The following is a 15,871-nucleotide window of genomic DNA, read 5'->3' on the forward strand; positions in this document are numbered from 1 at the left end:
GTGTGCCCTCTTTGGATGTCGGAATGAGTTGGGTAGGAGGCTTCTCAGCTTTTCTCGGAGTGACGTGAGGCTGGGGATGGGGCTCAGAGGGAGGGGTTATACACAGGCATTGTGATGGCGACTTCTGTAAGGCTGTAGTCAGGGGTGGAGAGCAGAGAGGTGGGTTGGAACGTGGGCTTTATGCTTCACGGGTTCCATGAGTCGCTTAACCTTTGTGAACGTCCATTTCTTTCCCTACAAGACAGAGATGATAATAGGCCATAGAATTCTTGCTGGGCCCTCTGTGGGAGCCGGACCCGTGAGAGTGTGTGCCAGGTGGGGTGCGTTGCTGTGGCCCTTTCTCATGAGAGGGATGTGGTACCATTGCCTGGGGAGTCAGGGAAGAGAGCGTGGCCTCGAGGCTTGGAGAAGGGGGCCTGTGATCCTGGCTCTCCCTCAGCCATGTGATCTGCACACATCACTGGCTTCCCCTGGGCTTCCGTAACGCAGCAAAGAGACCAGAGAAAGCTGGTTTTGAGGCTCTCCCTCCCAACCCCAGGGAGCGATTTGGAGACTATTTGAACTCATGGGGTGGGGAGGCCCCCAGCTAGAGGCCAGGTGGTCTGGCCCTCCCCCATCCCCACAGGGCTACTTCATTCTCGAGGTTGACATATCAAAGATCTAGGTACATTTTATCTGAAAACAGGGTTCTGCTGCTAGAAACAGCCCCGGAATCTCTGGTGGGTGACTTCCCAGGCTTCTTGTCATCTGATGGGCATTGAATCTTGGAAGTGACCTGTGCAGGGGGGTTCCGGCATGCCGTGGGCACTGGTGTGCAGAGAGTGCTGGGGCTCCCCGTGGGGCGTGGGGGCACGGAGGGGGCTGCCTGGCTGCTTCCCTGGGGCGAGCTTTGAGCATTGCCCTGGCCTGGCTGCCTGCAGGACAGGGGTGCCTTGAAGACAACCCTCAACCCCAGAAGCAAAATCTCACGGGAGGGAGCGAGGGCTGAGATGGGGCAGAAGGGCCCCTGCCCCAGCACTGGCACATAGTAGGTGCTCAAGAAATACTTCAGAATGAATGAAGTGGTACCAGTGCAGTGTCCCAGAAAAGCGGTCCCCCTCCTGTGGTGGCAGAGCCTCCCCTACCCCTTCCTCTTCCTTCTGGCCCTCGCTCCGTCTTCCCTGTCCTCTGCTTCTTTGACCAGCCCGAAGCTGCCCCAGCCCTGGGGTCCAGGCTCAGCCGTGCTCAGAAGCTTGAACAAAGACACTTCCTCAGTCGGAGCCCCAGTTTGACCATTGATAAAAGGAGGGTGATGGGCTCAGCTTCAGAAGGTCCCTTCTGGCGCCCAGCCTCTGTTCTCAGGGCAGCTTGCACACACGCGCGCACACACACACACAGACACACACACACACTCAGCTCCATGAAGTGGGCCTGGCTACCGAAGGTCCTCTTCCTCTCCCCAGGCAGGAGCCCCCTCAAGTTCTCCTGAGCTGAAAGATGGGGTGCCGCAGCGCTCTGAATGGGGCCCCCAGGCTATGATATGCTGGAGCTGGGGCTTGGCTGGGGACATGGGGGCCTGTGGGTGTGAGAGGAAGGGGGGCATCTGACTGTGTCCTCTGGGCTGCAGCTGCCACCGCGACTTCTGTGTGTGACCTTCTGGGAGTGTGGGTGGCCGCCCATAGGGCACATATTTGTGTCCTTCGTGCCTGGGCGTGGGGGGGTGGTGTGTGAATGGAGGCAGGAGGGAGCAAGGGCGATTATCTCCTATTGCCCAGAGCTGCCAGGGCTCTGAGGAGAATGGACAGTGATTTCATGCAAAGGAGCCCTTCGGTCTCTGCATTTTGGCCAGGACCGGAGGGATGGGGTGGCCTGGCTTCCTTCCTTCCCCCCTGCCCCCCCCACCTACCCGCCAGAGGCCTGTGCTCCCCCTGCTCCCACGTCAGGGGGAGGGGACCGCCTTGATCTGCAGTCTGACACCCCTCTCAGGGGTTTCACGAGTTATCTGTACCTGCAGCTACAGGAGTCAGTGTGGGGACCAGGAGGGCATCTAGGCCTCAATTCCAGGCACTAGGTAATCCCCTAAGCCAGAGGAAGTAGCCTGCAGGGGCCCCGGCTGGGATGCTGTAGTCATTACCCCCTACCAGCCCAGTGGTTTTCCAGCTTGAGAAGACCTGCCAGGGAGGGGAGAGGAGAGGCTCCATCTGCCCACCATCCCTGCTGTCTCAGCTTCAGCCTGCTGGTGACTCATTCCCCTGGGGAGTGAGCCGGCTTCTCTCCCCTGGGTCACTCGGGGCCTTGGTGCTGAGCCCAGGGCCCCAGCAAGATGTGGGGGGGGAGGGTGGGTCGGGGGTTGGGATTGAGGGTCTCTTTCTGGGGAGAGGGTCTCAGCAGACTTTTCTTGTACCTCCTCCTGGCCCCGCAGACTACCTTCCTTTGCCCACAGCGGAGGTCACAGTCCCACATTATATAACGGGTCCGAAATGCCTCACAAGTGAGCAGCCCAGTGGGGCAGCTGGATCCAGGACTCCCTAATTCCCCAGTGCCCGGCACTGAGCATGTCCCCATTCCACTGCCTAGGCTCATTGAGGGAGTGGGTGGTGCCTGCCTCCCTACCCACCCCCCAGCGGGGCTGTGCAGCCTGGGAGGGGTGGGGAGGCCCTCTCCAGGGAAATGAATTCCTGGCCTGACCCCAGATGCCGGCCTGCCCAGCTCTGCTCCCGGGCAACGCTGGATGTACACACAGCCCCATTGTACGCCTGGGCTCTGTGCCCGCCGTGGGCTGGCACCAGCTCTGTCAACAGCAGTGGCTCCTCAGTTCCTCAGCAGCCCCTGGTGGGGAGGCAGGAGGCCCAGTGATCAGGGTGGTGAGCGTGTCCTGAGTGGAGGGGCGGGGACCATCCAGCTACTTGAGGAACCAGATGAATACATTTGTTCCTGTCCTCAAGTGTGAGGTACCAGAGCAGGGAGCATTAGCCCCCCATTCGTGTTGGGAAACCGTGGCATTGAGAGGCATCAGTGACTTGCCCAAGGTCACACAGCTACCAGGCGGTGGAGCTCGGGGTTGAGCCCAGGCAGCCTTGGGGCCAGAGTCTGGGCTCTCTACACCGCTTACTCCCACTTTAGGGTTCAGAAAAAGGCGGGCCTTCTTCTTTTCACAGCCCAACTTTGGGGGCTGCAGCAGGCCACTTCCAGAAAGTATATGTTCCCAGGGTGGAAGGGGGCCCAGGAACGTTAGGGTCTAGAATCTCCGTGTGCTTGTGAAAAGTGTGGTAGTTAATTTTCAAGGACGATGTAGGGGGCTGAGTGGGCAGAGCAGGTCTCCAGAGCTGGAAGGCAGCTCCGTGCCTCAGTTTCCCTGCTCCACCTGCATTGTATATCTCCTGTGCGTCTTGCGAGGGCACAGGAATGTAGAGATGAGGTGTGGTGAGGGCTGGGGCCTGGACCCTCGCACTTTTCCTCTGCTCCACAGACTGGTGAGGAAGCCCCCCTTTCCCAATCTAGATGCCCCTGGAGGCAGGGTGCCAAGGCTTCCAGTTGCTTCTATTCTGAGAGTCCATCCTGAGCTGCCCCATCTCCTCAGGTTTCCCAGCCCAAAGGGACCTCTGAGGCCAGGCGGCCTGCAGAGGGGCAGACTGGCTCTAGGCTGTGAGGGGGGTCCCGCTTCTGCCTCATGCCCGTGCCCCTCAGGGCAAGATGGCAGGTGCCCAGACACCACTCTTATGGGGTCTGTCCCATTCTCACTTTCTGGGCTCACCTCTACCCCACGAGCCCCACCCCTGGGGCTGGGCAGAGCTGAAACTTCTCCCTTTTCTCAGCCCACCCTCCTTGTCCCCTGTCGTCCTGGGCATGGGGCCTGGTCCCCTCCTTTGGTGCCACCTCAGCCCTCTTAAAAATGGACTGGGCATTCTGCAGTGACCACAAGATTGTGCAAGGCCATGGCTGGGCCATGGGGACAGGTGGAGGAGAGAGAAACTGGAAGGGGACACTGAAGCCAGCTCCCTTCCCACCCTGCCCCAGAGCCTTGTCTTCCTCCCCACTCCGCTGGGGCTCATCTTTCTCCATTTGTGCCATTCCTGCCAACCAGCCAACACATCTCCATCCGAGTGGACACGTCTACGGGCTTCTGGACACCAGTGGGGGTTGGACATTCTGTGGAAGGGGGATGGGGCAGGGGGAGCAGCTGGAGGCCCAGACGGTGTTGGGGAGGAGCGAGGAGGCCTCCTCAGCTCAGCCCGGGGCTGGGTAGGGAGGGCATTCTGGATGCCTTGAGGCCTGGTAGGGAGTTTGGTGAACTTTGTCTGGCGGACAGTGGGGCGCCATTGGGGGGTGACGGAGCAGGGAACGACTTTTCTTTGTTGCACAGTCCATTTTGTTTCTACTCCCTTGTTCTCTCAGGGCTGTTTTCTTTCTCTGTTTCTCCAGAGACAATAAACCCTTCTCTCTGCTCTTCAGCCCCTTCTGTCCGATTCCTGCTCACCCCCTCCCATACATCCATACTCTGTTCTTGGCTTCCTCTGCCTGCCATCCTGGCCTGCTCCCCCTGCCCTGCTTTGTCTGGCTTCCCCTCCCTGTCCCTAGCCCCTGACCCGGCTTCCCTGGAATTGGGCCTTTGAGGAGGGGGCTACGGGCCTGGCGGGACCTCACAGGGGCCTGGCGTGATGAAAACTGAGCCAGGAGGATGCCCCCTGTTCTGACATAGCTCCCTGTACCCTTCAGAGAATGACCCGCCCCCAATAGTGTGGCTAAGTCTCCTGAGGAGGATCTTACTTTTCTTTTGTCAGCCTGATAAATGGAGATACGGATTTCTCTAACAGATAAATTAGAGAGTGATGGGCTTTCATGTTCTTGTTATTAAATTTAGTAGAAAGGATATGGACCCAGATGGGAATCAGACTGCAGACAACTCTTGTGTCTTTTCTGTCTCCTTTCAAACACCCATCTACTATCCATGTATGCACCCATCCGTTATATCCATCCATGCACGCATACATCCATCCATTCGTCAAATATTTATTGAACACTTATATTAAGTGCTTTACATTGAATCCTTACAGAAATTCTCCAAGATGGCCATTTTCTGCATTTTACACATGAGGATAGTAAGAGCCTGGGAAGTTAAGTGAGTTGCTGAAGGACACACAGACAATAAGCGACACATCTGGAATATTCAGCTCCACCTGCTTTAAAACATATGTTCTTGGTGTGGAATCAAGTGGCTGCCCTTGGTGTCCTCAGTGCCTAGTCCTTCACATGGAGCGTAACAGCCGTGCTATGAAATGAATGGGCGTGCTAAGGTTCTAGAATGCCGGGGTTCTTGAGTTCTCTCCTCAATGCAGCCTGGGGTCGGGAGGCACTGCTGGTCTCTAGTCCTCTTGGCATTTGCCACCAGTAACCTCATGGTTGCCATCACCCCGCTGGAATGGGGGCTTCTTCACCACATAAAGTTCAACCCTGGCTCGTCCTTGTTGCTTCTGTCCATTTTGTCAGCTCTTCTTCTGGGGGCGGTCTTACCTCTAACGGGTGGGAAAGTTCTAGGTACGTGCTTGACCGTTGCCCCGTCTCCCCCAGCGACTGGGTTTGTACACACCCGCCCCTCAGCTTCTCCACGGGATGGCCAGCCCCCTTCTAACTCTGGCCCTTTTACTGGCCTTTCTTTCTAAGCTCTAGAGTTAGCTGCTCAGTTTCAGGCCCTGACTGCCTCGTCAGGGCCCATTGGCTGAGACAGGGCTGTGAGTGCAGGGAGTTTACCTGGGAGGTGACCGGCAGTGGGACAGGCTAAGTGAGACGGGGAAGGAAAGGAAGCCAGGACAATGTGTGCTCGGGAGCGGGTGACCACTGTGGCACCTGAGGCTCAGGCTCACTGGGGACCCCCGTGGAACCTGTTTTAGAGTGACCCAGGGACGGGGGGTGGGGCGGGGGGAACTGGGTGCTTATTGCCTAGCTCCCGTCGGCCCATGGCTAAGGGCCGCTGGGGGAAGGTGGGATGCTGCCTCTGCTGGCTCAGCTGGCTCGGTTGGCTCGTCCACGGCTGGGGGGGGCAAGGGGGGAAGGTGCTGGCAGCTGGAAGGGGTGAGGCTGGGGCCCTGACAGCCTCAGCTGCGCTCTCCAAACCTAGGCCCGGTAGTCCGGCCTGACCCTTGGAGCATGCGTGTTGCCAAGCCCTGTCTCCCCAGCTCCCTTCTTTCCATGCCCACAAAGCCGTGCCTCCCAGCTGCCCCGGGCAGACCCTGTCCCTCCGTCCTGGGAGCCAGTCACCAGCGCCACATTCATTGTGTTCAACAGAGACTTAAGGAGCTCCTACTATGTGCCCGTGGCCGCGGATAAAAAGAGGAAGCTGTTAGGACCCCTCCAGGCGCTCACAGCAGAGGAGAGGGCCCCAGCGCACATGAGGTCCTTCCATGTGCCAGACACCGGCAGCCATTTCCAGTCCCCGGCCGAAGTGAGTGGACTTCTCTGTGCCGCATCCTCTCCAAGAGGGCGGGACGGATGTGCTGAGGAGCACAGAGCCCGGAGTCTCCTCCCAGCCCCAGCATCCTGAGACTGTGATTGTAGCGGTTTTGCTGACTTCCTTTTCCTTTCTCTCAATGCCCCTGCCTCTTCCCCTCCTGGGGCCACTAGCCCCATGGCTGCCACGTGGTTGTCTTCTAGTGCCCTCCCTCCACGTCCCTATGAGGAACAGGATGCAATGCGCGGGGCAATGGGGGGGGTCGCTTTATTCAAGGGCATCCTTCTGTGTCCCTGGTGAAGGCTCTGGCCGGTGCCTGCTTCCTGGAGAAGGGCCTCCTCCCTGCTGACTTCTGCTCCCACCCCACAGACTCACACTGCAGTCTCAAGCCTTATGGGGCTGAGGGCATGGGAAGAGTTAAGAGTGGGAAGTGGTGTGTAGGTAAGGCCTTAGGTGTGGGAGTGCGGAGAGGGCGGGTGGAGGGTAGGGCGGGGCCGGTGCTGGGCCTGGCGGTGGGTGCATCAGGCCACAGGCAGGCAGGCCAGATCCTCGTCCCTTTGATTTCTCTCTCCAGCCGCCGCCCACAGCCTTTCCCCTCCAGGTTGGGTCAGGGTGCGTGTGCCAGGGTGGGTGGCGGGAGTTTGTCTGCCCATGTGGGCCAACCTCGTGACCTCTGACATATTCTCCCTCCATCTACTGTGCACCTGCCCCACTTGGATAGAAGGGTGGCTGTGCTCTTGGGGCTGGCATGCTGGTGTGAGGGCTGGGAGGAGGACGGACATGGTTTACGTGGGACCAAGAGGTGGACTATATGATGAGGCTTTCCGTTGGTGGCTCAGGTTGGAGCTGAAGCGACTTTGGTCCAGGGAGGAGGTATAAGGCAGGTACAGATGGCTGCCCACGTCTCACCTCTGTGGGGGGTGGGGGGAAGGCAGCAGGACACAGGTGGGTGGGAGATCACGAAAGGGGGAGAGCAGAGTGACGGGCTCCTCCCCCAGCCCAACAGCACAAAATCTAGGGCACTTGGTTCCTCTCTCTGCCCGGTTAAGGGAACAGTGCTGCTTATGTTTAAGGACAGAAACCAAAGGTGGGCCAGCTGCTATGCGAGTTTGGAGAGTAAGACTGGTGGTGTTCCTGTCCTAGCTGTGCATGCAGCGGGGATAGGGCAGGTGCAGGCCGCTTACTCACTCTGTACGTGGGCCAGGCCGTGGAGGCCATTGCTCCTGCGGGGGGAGAGGTTGGCTGTCGGGCCAGTTCTCTGGCTTCCCAGATGGAGAAGGGGTCCAGGTACCCACTGGAGCATACCTGGGCAGGACAGAAACGAAGCTGAGTTTGGGGTCTGGGGTAGCAGGCAGCACTGGGGAGGCCCTGGGGTGGGTGAGAGCTGGGACAGGACCCAGGCAAGGGAACCCCTGATTTTGTGCCACTGTTGATGTCCCCAGAAGGCCAGGTCGGGGGGGGGGGCACAGGGGAGGAGGGCCGATGTGCAGTGAGCAGAGGACAGCCTGTCACCATCCTGAAGCCTCTGTCCGCGCCGCCGGCCGCCCTGTCCTGCCCCCACCAGGCGTGAGTCAGACCGAAAGCAGAAGCTGCCAGACATTGCACAGGGTGAAGTGAGGCAGAACCAACTGTGCTATTTTGGAACCTGGTTAATTCCCCTCCTGTCCCCCACCTCTCTTGTCTCAGGGCGCCCACCCCCTCCTGGCCACCAGCACTTGCCTTCCGCAAGGGGTCAGTCAGGTTGGGACTTGATTTCCTCTGGCATGGGTGGGGCGGGGGCGCTTCATGTCCTTCCCCTTGCTGGACCCCGTCCCTGGCCGAGAGGTGCTGGCTTTTAGGGAGCCAGCCTCCTGGCACTGGGGGACAGAGTGCCCCCTCCCAGCGGGAGTTCCAAGCCCGTAGGCAGGGCACCCAAGGGAGATGATGGTGGGCTTTTGGCACCGCTGCCTCCCTGCGCCCTCCCCCGCCCATCTTTCCCCACCCTCGAGCCAACTGTCAGCCTCCCCAGAGCTGGGAGCTACCGGGGCTTCACGGGGCAACCTCTCCCAGCAGTGAACTCTTAGAGGGGTGGGAGGGATTTCCAGACCCAGAGAGGAGATATTTTGGGGCCAAGGGCCTTTCCAGAACCCATGACATCACATAATCTGCAGCAGTCCCCACTGACCCCCTAACCTATGGCTCTTTCTTGGGCATCCTAGGCCTGCTTGAGGTTCTGGCCCCACACTTTAGGGTTTCTTAGGAGCCCGCATGAGCCTAGGGCCCCTGGCAGTCCAGATCGCGGTGGTGAATGAGGTCAGTAGGGTGTGTGTTTCTGAACCGGACATGGAGGTATAGAGGTGAGAGCTGCCCCCATCTGCGGGTAGGGCGCACAGTGGTCCCTGCCCGTCGGGAAGCGACATGGTCGGAGAGGGGGTCGGCTTGGCTCCTGTTCTGTGTGAATGTGTATGTCCAAGATGGGTGTGTTGGATGCACAGCCTCCACGGTGTGTTGCTGCCTCCGGGGGGACCCTTAGATCAGAAGCTTCACCCTGCTATTTACTCCCCCAGCCATCTGGGGTGGGAGGTTTCATGCTTGGGGGGTGGTCAGCAGGCATGTTGCAGGTGACCAATCAAAATGTGGGTCCTTGTCGACCTCAGATGAGCAGGACTTGGGTTTCTCATGGCTCAGATGGATTTGGGGCTTAGGCAGGTGTGAGCAAGGGTAAAGCAGTAAGGAGGAAAGAGTGGTCTCCTAGGCCTGCTGCAGGGGGCTTCAGCACGCCCCCCGCCTCCTGTGGACCACACAACACACCCATGCGGGCACACACTGCCCTTCTGGGGCCGTGTAAATGGGACGGTAAGCGTGCCTGTGTGTGCAAGGGTGTGTGTGTAGGAGATGCTGCGGGTGTGTGAATGGGCGTGTCTCACGCAGCCTGTCTGGATTGCTTTTCCACCGGTAACCAGATGAGTTTCCTGGCTGCTTCCCCACAGACCCAGACCGTTCCCCCTCCTGCACAGGCCGGAGCCCCAGCACCCGGCGAGCACTGAGTGCAGAGCCAGCCTGGAGCCCTGTGTTCCTGCCTCCGCCTTGGTCTCTGGGCCTGAGAATCAGGGCTGTTTGTTCAGGGGAGAGCCATGCTGTCCCTTCAGGTGTTTCTCCCCACCGGGAGCCTGCACCTCCCCACTGTCTTTTTCCACCCCTCACCCATTTTCATTCTTGGAAGCAGGTGACCAAGCCCCCAGAAGGCTGCAAGTGACTTTAATGCACCCACAAATCTCCTAGAATGCTATGTTAAGATGCAGGTTCTGACTCAGTGGGTCTGGGTTGTCCTGAGAGCTTGCATTTCTAACCAGCTCCCAGGGGATGTGAGGCCTGGGGATCCTGCTTTGAGTGGTGAGGACTTAAAAGGTCCTGAGCCATCTAAACTCCGGCCAGACTGACGCTACTCACCCAGCCAGGGAGCTGACACTCACGGGCCACCCCCTAGGTGCCAGGAGCATCTCACGCTCCTTGATCCCTTCACCTACTCTGAGGGAGGTGGCATTATCAACATCCTGTTTTACAGATGGGGAAACTGAGGCTCTGAGAGACTAAGTTCCTGTCCCGGGTCACACAGCTGGTAAGTGGCAAAGCCAGACTTGAACTCTGGTCTGTCCATCCATGTCCAGAGCCTATGAGCGTATGAGCACGCCACTAAAGCCCAAGTGTCTTCCAGAGAGCTCAGAGAGCTGCAGCCCGGGGGGCTGGGTGAGGGCATGGCACACAGTGGTCAGGAAGCTGTAGGGGGGCAGCCCTGGGAGGCTGAGGGGAAGCAGGGGCTGAAGGGGAAATAGTGCTGGAAGGACAAAAGCTGAGTGAGGCTGGCATCCTGCCCCGCCTGCCTACCCTGAGGCCCCTCCACGAATGGGCTCGCTATCACTTGCCTCTTCAGGCCCCTTTCCAGACAGACTCCCCCCTCAGGCACCTACCCCATTGCCCTGCTCCCTGCATTCATGAGCCTGGGCTGGGGGAGGTCGGGTGTGCGGACTCCTGACCGGACGCCCCATGCCTACCAGCTGTGTGACCTCAGGCAAAGCGTCAACCTCTTCTGCGCCTCAATTGTTCCTTCTCTGAAATGGGAGGGTATACTACTGCTTCCTCACAAGTGGGTGGGCTTGCTTTGAGGGTGAAATCAGTAATATCTACCAACTCAGAACTGTGCCTGGTGCGGAGTACGTGCTCAGTACAGGTAATAATGAACGCCTGTTGGTTTGTACCCGGGAGACTGGAGGCCGCCCTCTGTACGCGCAATGTGGTCGTCACGCTCATGCTCATAGGTGTTCTCCTTCCTTCCTTTCCCCTCGCCTCTGCAATGTCTTCTTTCCTTTAGCAAAACCTGGATACTTCGGTTATAAAGAGATTGCTTTCCAAGTCCTCAGAGGCAGATTAAACTCTTTTTATTTATTTATTTATTTGAGAGAGAGAATGAGATAGAGAGAGCATGAGAGGGAGGAGGGTCAGAGAGAGAAGCAGACTCCCCGCTGAGCAGGGAGCCCGATGCGGGACTCGATCCCGGGACTCCAGGATCACGACCTGAGCCGAAGGCAGTCGCCCAACCAACTGAACCACCCAGGCGCCCCCAGATTAAACTCTTGAAAAGGAAGCCAAACAGTAGTTCATTGGCGGTGTATGAGCCAAGCCACGGCAGGGACGAGAAAGGCCGGTGTGGGGCTGGGGCAGCAAGGTTGGAGAGGAAGCCCCCCAGGAGCCGGGGCCGGCGTCAGGGCTTGTGGGTTGGGTGTGCCGTGGCCCCCGGGCCTAGGGCAGGGAGGGCTGGGGCAGGGGGGCTTAGGTGCCGGGGCTGGGTTGGGGGTGAGACGTCAGGTGGAAGCAGAAGGCACTCAGTGTGCTGGCTGCGTAAGCCTCTGCGGCTGCGCCCTCTCTCGCCCAGAGTCACCGAGCCTTCCTGGCCCAAGCACCGGGCCGAAGAACTAGGGTGTGTGTGCGCGCGCGTGGGATTGCAGTCTCCTGAGGAGAAAGGAAAGCCAAAGCTGGGTCCCCAAGGCCGCCACAACCCTGGTGTTCCCACGTGCTGGGCAGCAGCAGGAGTGATGGTGACAACCAGTCCCCGGCTTGCAGGCTGGCTCCACAGCCACGTGGCCTTGGCCACATCCATGCCATCCAGAGGCTCAGCGTGCCCGGACAGAGCAGGAGAGGGCCTGCCAGGGACCCCGTCCTGCCCTCTCATGTTATCAACCAGGTTCCAAGACCCAGAGAGGGACAGGACCTGCCTGAGGTCACAGCTGGGCAGGGGGACAGCCAAATGCAGGTCTTCTAATACCACTGTGTTCTTGGGAAGCATCCGAGGCTTTTGTGCCGGGCCGAGGGATCCCTGCGTCTCGTTCTGGGAATTCTGATGGGTGGGATGGGGTAGAGGATCAGAAGAAAGCTGATTTCTCTGGAAGCTTCCTTGTACCTGGGGAGACTGGTAGGTAGCCAGGAAACAACTGGAGAAACAAGCAGTGTAGCCACAGGCGGGATGCTCAAGGGGACCAGGTGTCCAGGAGATGGGGGCAAGGGAGCCAAGGGGAGGAGGGGAAGGCAGCTGCCCGCTGAGCGGCAGGGTGAGGATATGGCAATGTGTGTGTGAGAGACAGACAGGCAGGCAGAGGGTCTGTATCTGTGCATATCACAAGGGTAGACTAGGAAGAAAGAAGAAACCTTTCTAGTTCCTTTTCTCCATGCTTCCCTCAGCTACATGTCCCCTGTCCCCCAAAGCCCAGTGACAGTCTTCCTGGGGCAGGCCTCATGCCAGGCTCCCGCTGGTCCCTATGGGACAGGACAGGCGCCTCTCTGGTCTGGGATTGCCTTTGAAGCCTCTCCATGTGCCGCACAATTGCTGTGCCTTGCCCCGGGCCAGCAGGCGGGCCAGCCAGCAGGCGTCAGCTCCCACCCCTTCCTGTGGGATGTGAGCTGGGACGTGGGGCTGATGGGCCTAAGCTGTAGGCACTGGAGGCCACTGAGCAGGCCAGGAGCTGCTGTAGCTGCCCTTCGCCTCCCCTCCCCTTCCTTTCCCTCCTCCCCACCTCCTGCCTGAGTTCAGAGATTTAAAAGCGAGCCCCTGCCCCCCCTCCCTCCCCCCCCCCAAGCCCTGCAGTGCCCCCCCCAACCAAGGCCTCCTATGGTAGGTCCCCTCGAGGCAGGTGCCCTGTGTGCCGAGTAGGGTGCGCCCTGGGTTTGAGTTTCACTGGGCTTCCACTGATGTGCTCTGTGCAGACCACCCTTCTAGAGCTTTCGTTTCCTCTTAGAATTCACTGTTTGTTCCCCAGTCTTTATTCATCATGAACAGGGGATTGTTCAGCCCGTGCCAAGAGTGGTCCCACTTGGCCGAGTGATTATATTGCATGAGAGAGACAGAGGCCCACGTCCCACTTGATAGCTTTTATGTCTGTCCAAGGTCAGGTGACACTCAACCAGGGGATGGAGGTGAGACGGGACAGTCCCTCTAAGGGAGGGTCCTGGAGGGAATTTTCCCCAGGTGATGAAAACGCCCTCCGATTTGATCGGGGTGGTGATTATACAGGGGTACACACCTGTAAGAATGCACCGAGCTGTACACTTTAAATCTGTGCATTTTGCTGGGATAAATTATATCTCGGTTAAGGGGGAAAAGGCCAAAACATTAAAATAAAAATGTTAATTACTGACCTCTACTTCTGAAACCAATCATACATTATATGTTAATTAATTGAATTAAAAAAATAAAATTAAATAAAAAAATAAAAATAAAATAAAAGTGTTAAAAAGCACATACCACTGACCCCATTCTTGCTCCTGGTACCAAATACCTTCCAGTCAAACAGTGCACACTTAGCAAGGGCGAGTGTGATTTCTGTTTGCTCTTTTTCTTTTCTTTCTTTTTAAAGATTTTATTTACTTATTTTGACAGAGAGAGACACAGCGAGAGAGGGAACACAAGCAGGGGGAGTGGGAGAGGGAGAAGCAGGCTTCCCGCTCAGCAGGGAGCCCAATGTGGGACTCGATCCCAGGACCCTGGGATCATGACCTGAGCTGAAGGCAGACGAGTAACGACTGAGCCACCCAGGCGCCCCTGTTTGCTCTTTTTCAATCTTGGAGGCAGCCAGAGGGCCCCACTGTTGCCTTTCATGACCTCCAGGGAACCACTGGACCAGATAACAAACCACCTGAATTATGAAGCATCTCCAGAGTGCCAGGCACTGTGCTAAGTACCCTGCCTGCCCATGGTCTCTTTAGAACCCAGGGGTAGGATCACTATTACCCACATGCCTCTCCCATTGCACTGCAGTGAATCATGTGATATACAAGCTCTGGAAATGGAAGTCTTACACAAACCAAGGCTTTTGGAAAGGAAACAGAGAGGGTGCCCAGTAATGGGAAAAGCTGGCCAGACGCCTTCCTGCCCTGTCCCATAAGGAGAGACAAGCTGGGGTTGCTGCTAGGCTGCTCTGCCCCAGCCTGGGGTCTTGATACGGTGTGGGGGGGGCGGAAGGGTGGGGGGGGACCATTTCTGAAAAGAAACTTGAGAGGAACAGTAAGAGGAGACTGGTCCAGGGATGCCCTAGGTGGGCATGGACAAAGGGGACAGTAAACAGTGACAAAGTGGTGACATCTCTCCCCTGCCCACATTTACATCCTTGCAGAGGATCCCATACCTAGCATCCCAACTTAGGTCACAACCATTCTGGGAGAGGTAGCCCCAGCTGCTAAGCCCCAATTGACTAATGGAAAGACTGAGGCTAGGCTGAGACATTGAGTCAGGCTCCTGGGAATCTTATCCTCCCCCCACCCCCTCCCCAGCTCTCTTTGGGACTGGATGCCCCCCCTCCCCCAGGCCCTGCAGGGACCTTGACCACCTTGGCAATTTCAAATGGCCGTGGCCTACAGCATGCGGATTGTATGCACGTTTTTGTTCTGTTTCTTAGTTCATCAGGCCTTCCTTTGCCTCTGCCAGAGGGAGTTCAGAGAAGACAAAACAAACCAGGTCCTGGAATCTTCCCCTCTCTTCCCTTCCCAAGGCTGGAAGGTTACACAGGGGGTCACGGGGTCCTTCCCCCGGCCTCCGGGAGCCTCAGGACCTGTTCGGGAGGCCTTCCTTTAGTGGTTGATTTGATTTCCCCTCCAACACCACTGGGCAGGCTCCCGCACAACTGGTAGTTTGTAAGAGCCTGGATCAGAAGGAAACTTCTTCCAACCACAGAGACACAGAACGTAGTAAATGGCTTAAACAGGCATCCCAGCGGTTGGGCTAGTACCCTTTGTTGTTTCAGCCACGAGACATGTGTTTTTCTGGGAATTCAGGAAATTATCTCTGCCCTTTGAGGAAAGGCAGAGTTTTTTCTGCTTGCATTTGAGCAGTCCATCGTCCCCGGCACCCACTGGGCCCCTGGGCTGGCTGAAAGAGATCGGGCGACTGAAACCCTTTGATGGTAGGGGGTTTCTTCAGTGGGAATCCCTAAAATACATTGTGGCCACTCTGCCCCAAATGCAGGATGGAGGGGCCTAACTCTCAACCCCAGGGGCCGGCCTTACCACTCATTAGCTCTGTGACCTTTGGCAAGTGACCACCTCTCTGTGCCTTTTTCCTCATCTGTAAAGGAGTGAACAGTATTGGAAGTAACTGTGATATTCCAGTGAGGTGCTTCAAGCACACCTCGCACATAGTAAGTACACCATTGGTGTTAATTGTTAGTATAAAATACTGTTTTCTGATTAGAAACATGTACATGTGCATGATAAAAAAAAGAGTAACATTCCAGAAAGTAAAAATTAAAAAAAAATTCATGATTGATTGCATCATCAAAAGAAGTTTGATATTTTCATATATTTCTTCCCCAAAGGGTTTTCTACATATAGTTGCACATGGTGATGATCAGATCTTATGTACAATTTTGCCTTCTACTTTTTGTCACTTGACATATCTACCCCTGGCTTACCAACTAGAAACATAACATTCCATCGGGAGGAATACAACATAATTTATTTAACCATCGTACTGCAGGACCTTGAGATTATTTCTCATTTTTCTCTATATAATATGGTGGGCATCTTGATGCAGAAAAGCCTTTGTGTGTGGGATCACCTCGTCGGGCTGGTGGCTGCTTTCGAAGGTTTGAACCATATGGCCAGATCGCTTTTCCAGAGAGGCTGCCCCTACCCTTGGCCCTGTTGTGTTGAGGTTGTGTGGTGCAGAAGGCATTTTAAAGTCCCTGGAGCCACACTTGGGCAGAGCTGAGGGCCATTTGTTCCATTCTTCTTTTAAATTATAAGGTCTGCCCTCATTCTTATGTAAATTTTAACGATAGTATAAACACACATGCAGAAAAGTGTGCACATTGTGAGCCACCGACCGCATGCATTTTTGTAAACTTGACCTTCCGTGTCGTCAAACCTGCATCAAATCACAGAACACTCCTAGTGCCCCCACGGGCACCCCCCGCAAGGGATCCC

At 56.9% G+C, this 15,871-nt stretch overlaps 1 protein-coding gene across 3 annotated transcripts in view; it reads left to right on the forward strand.

The window, feature by feature from the left end:
- Positions 1-15,871, forward strand: part of TFEB (transcription factor EB) — a 57,430-nt gene that overhangs the window by 28,112 nt on the left and 13,447 nt on the right. The window contains exon 1 of one of the 3 annotated variants that reach the window (XM_044917250.1): positions 6,392-6,418. The exons of the other annotated variants lie outside the window; for them this stretch is intronic. The gene's annotated coding sequence lies outside the window, so the exon portion shown is untranslated. Of the gene's footprint in view, positions 1-6,391; positions 6,419-15,871 lie in introns of those variants that run through there. 3 annotated transcript variants of the gene reach the window in all.

The sequence above is a fragment of the Neomonachus schauinslandi genome, chromosome 8 (assembly GCF_002201575.2).
Source record: "Neomonachus schauinslandi chromosome 8, ASM220157v2, whole genome shotgun sequence".
Classification (NCBI taxonomy): Eukaryota; Metazoa; Chordata; class Mammalia; order Carnivora; family Phocidae; genus Neomonachus; species Neomonachus schauinslandi.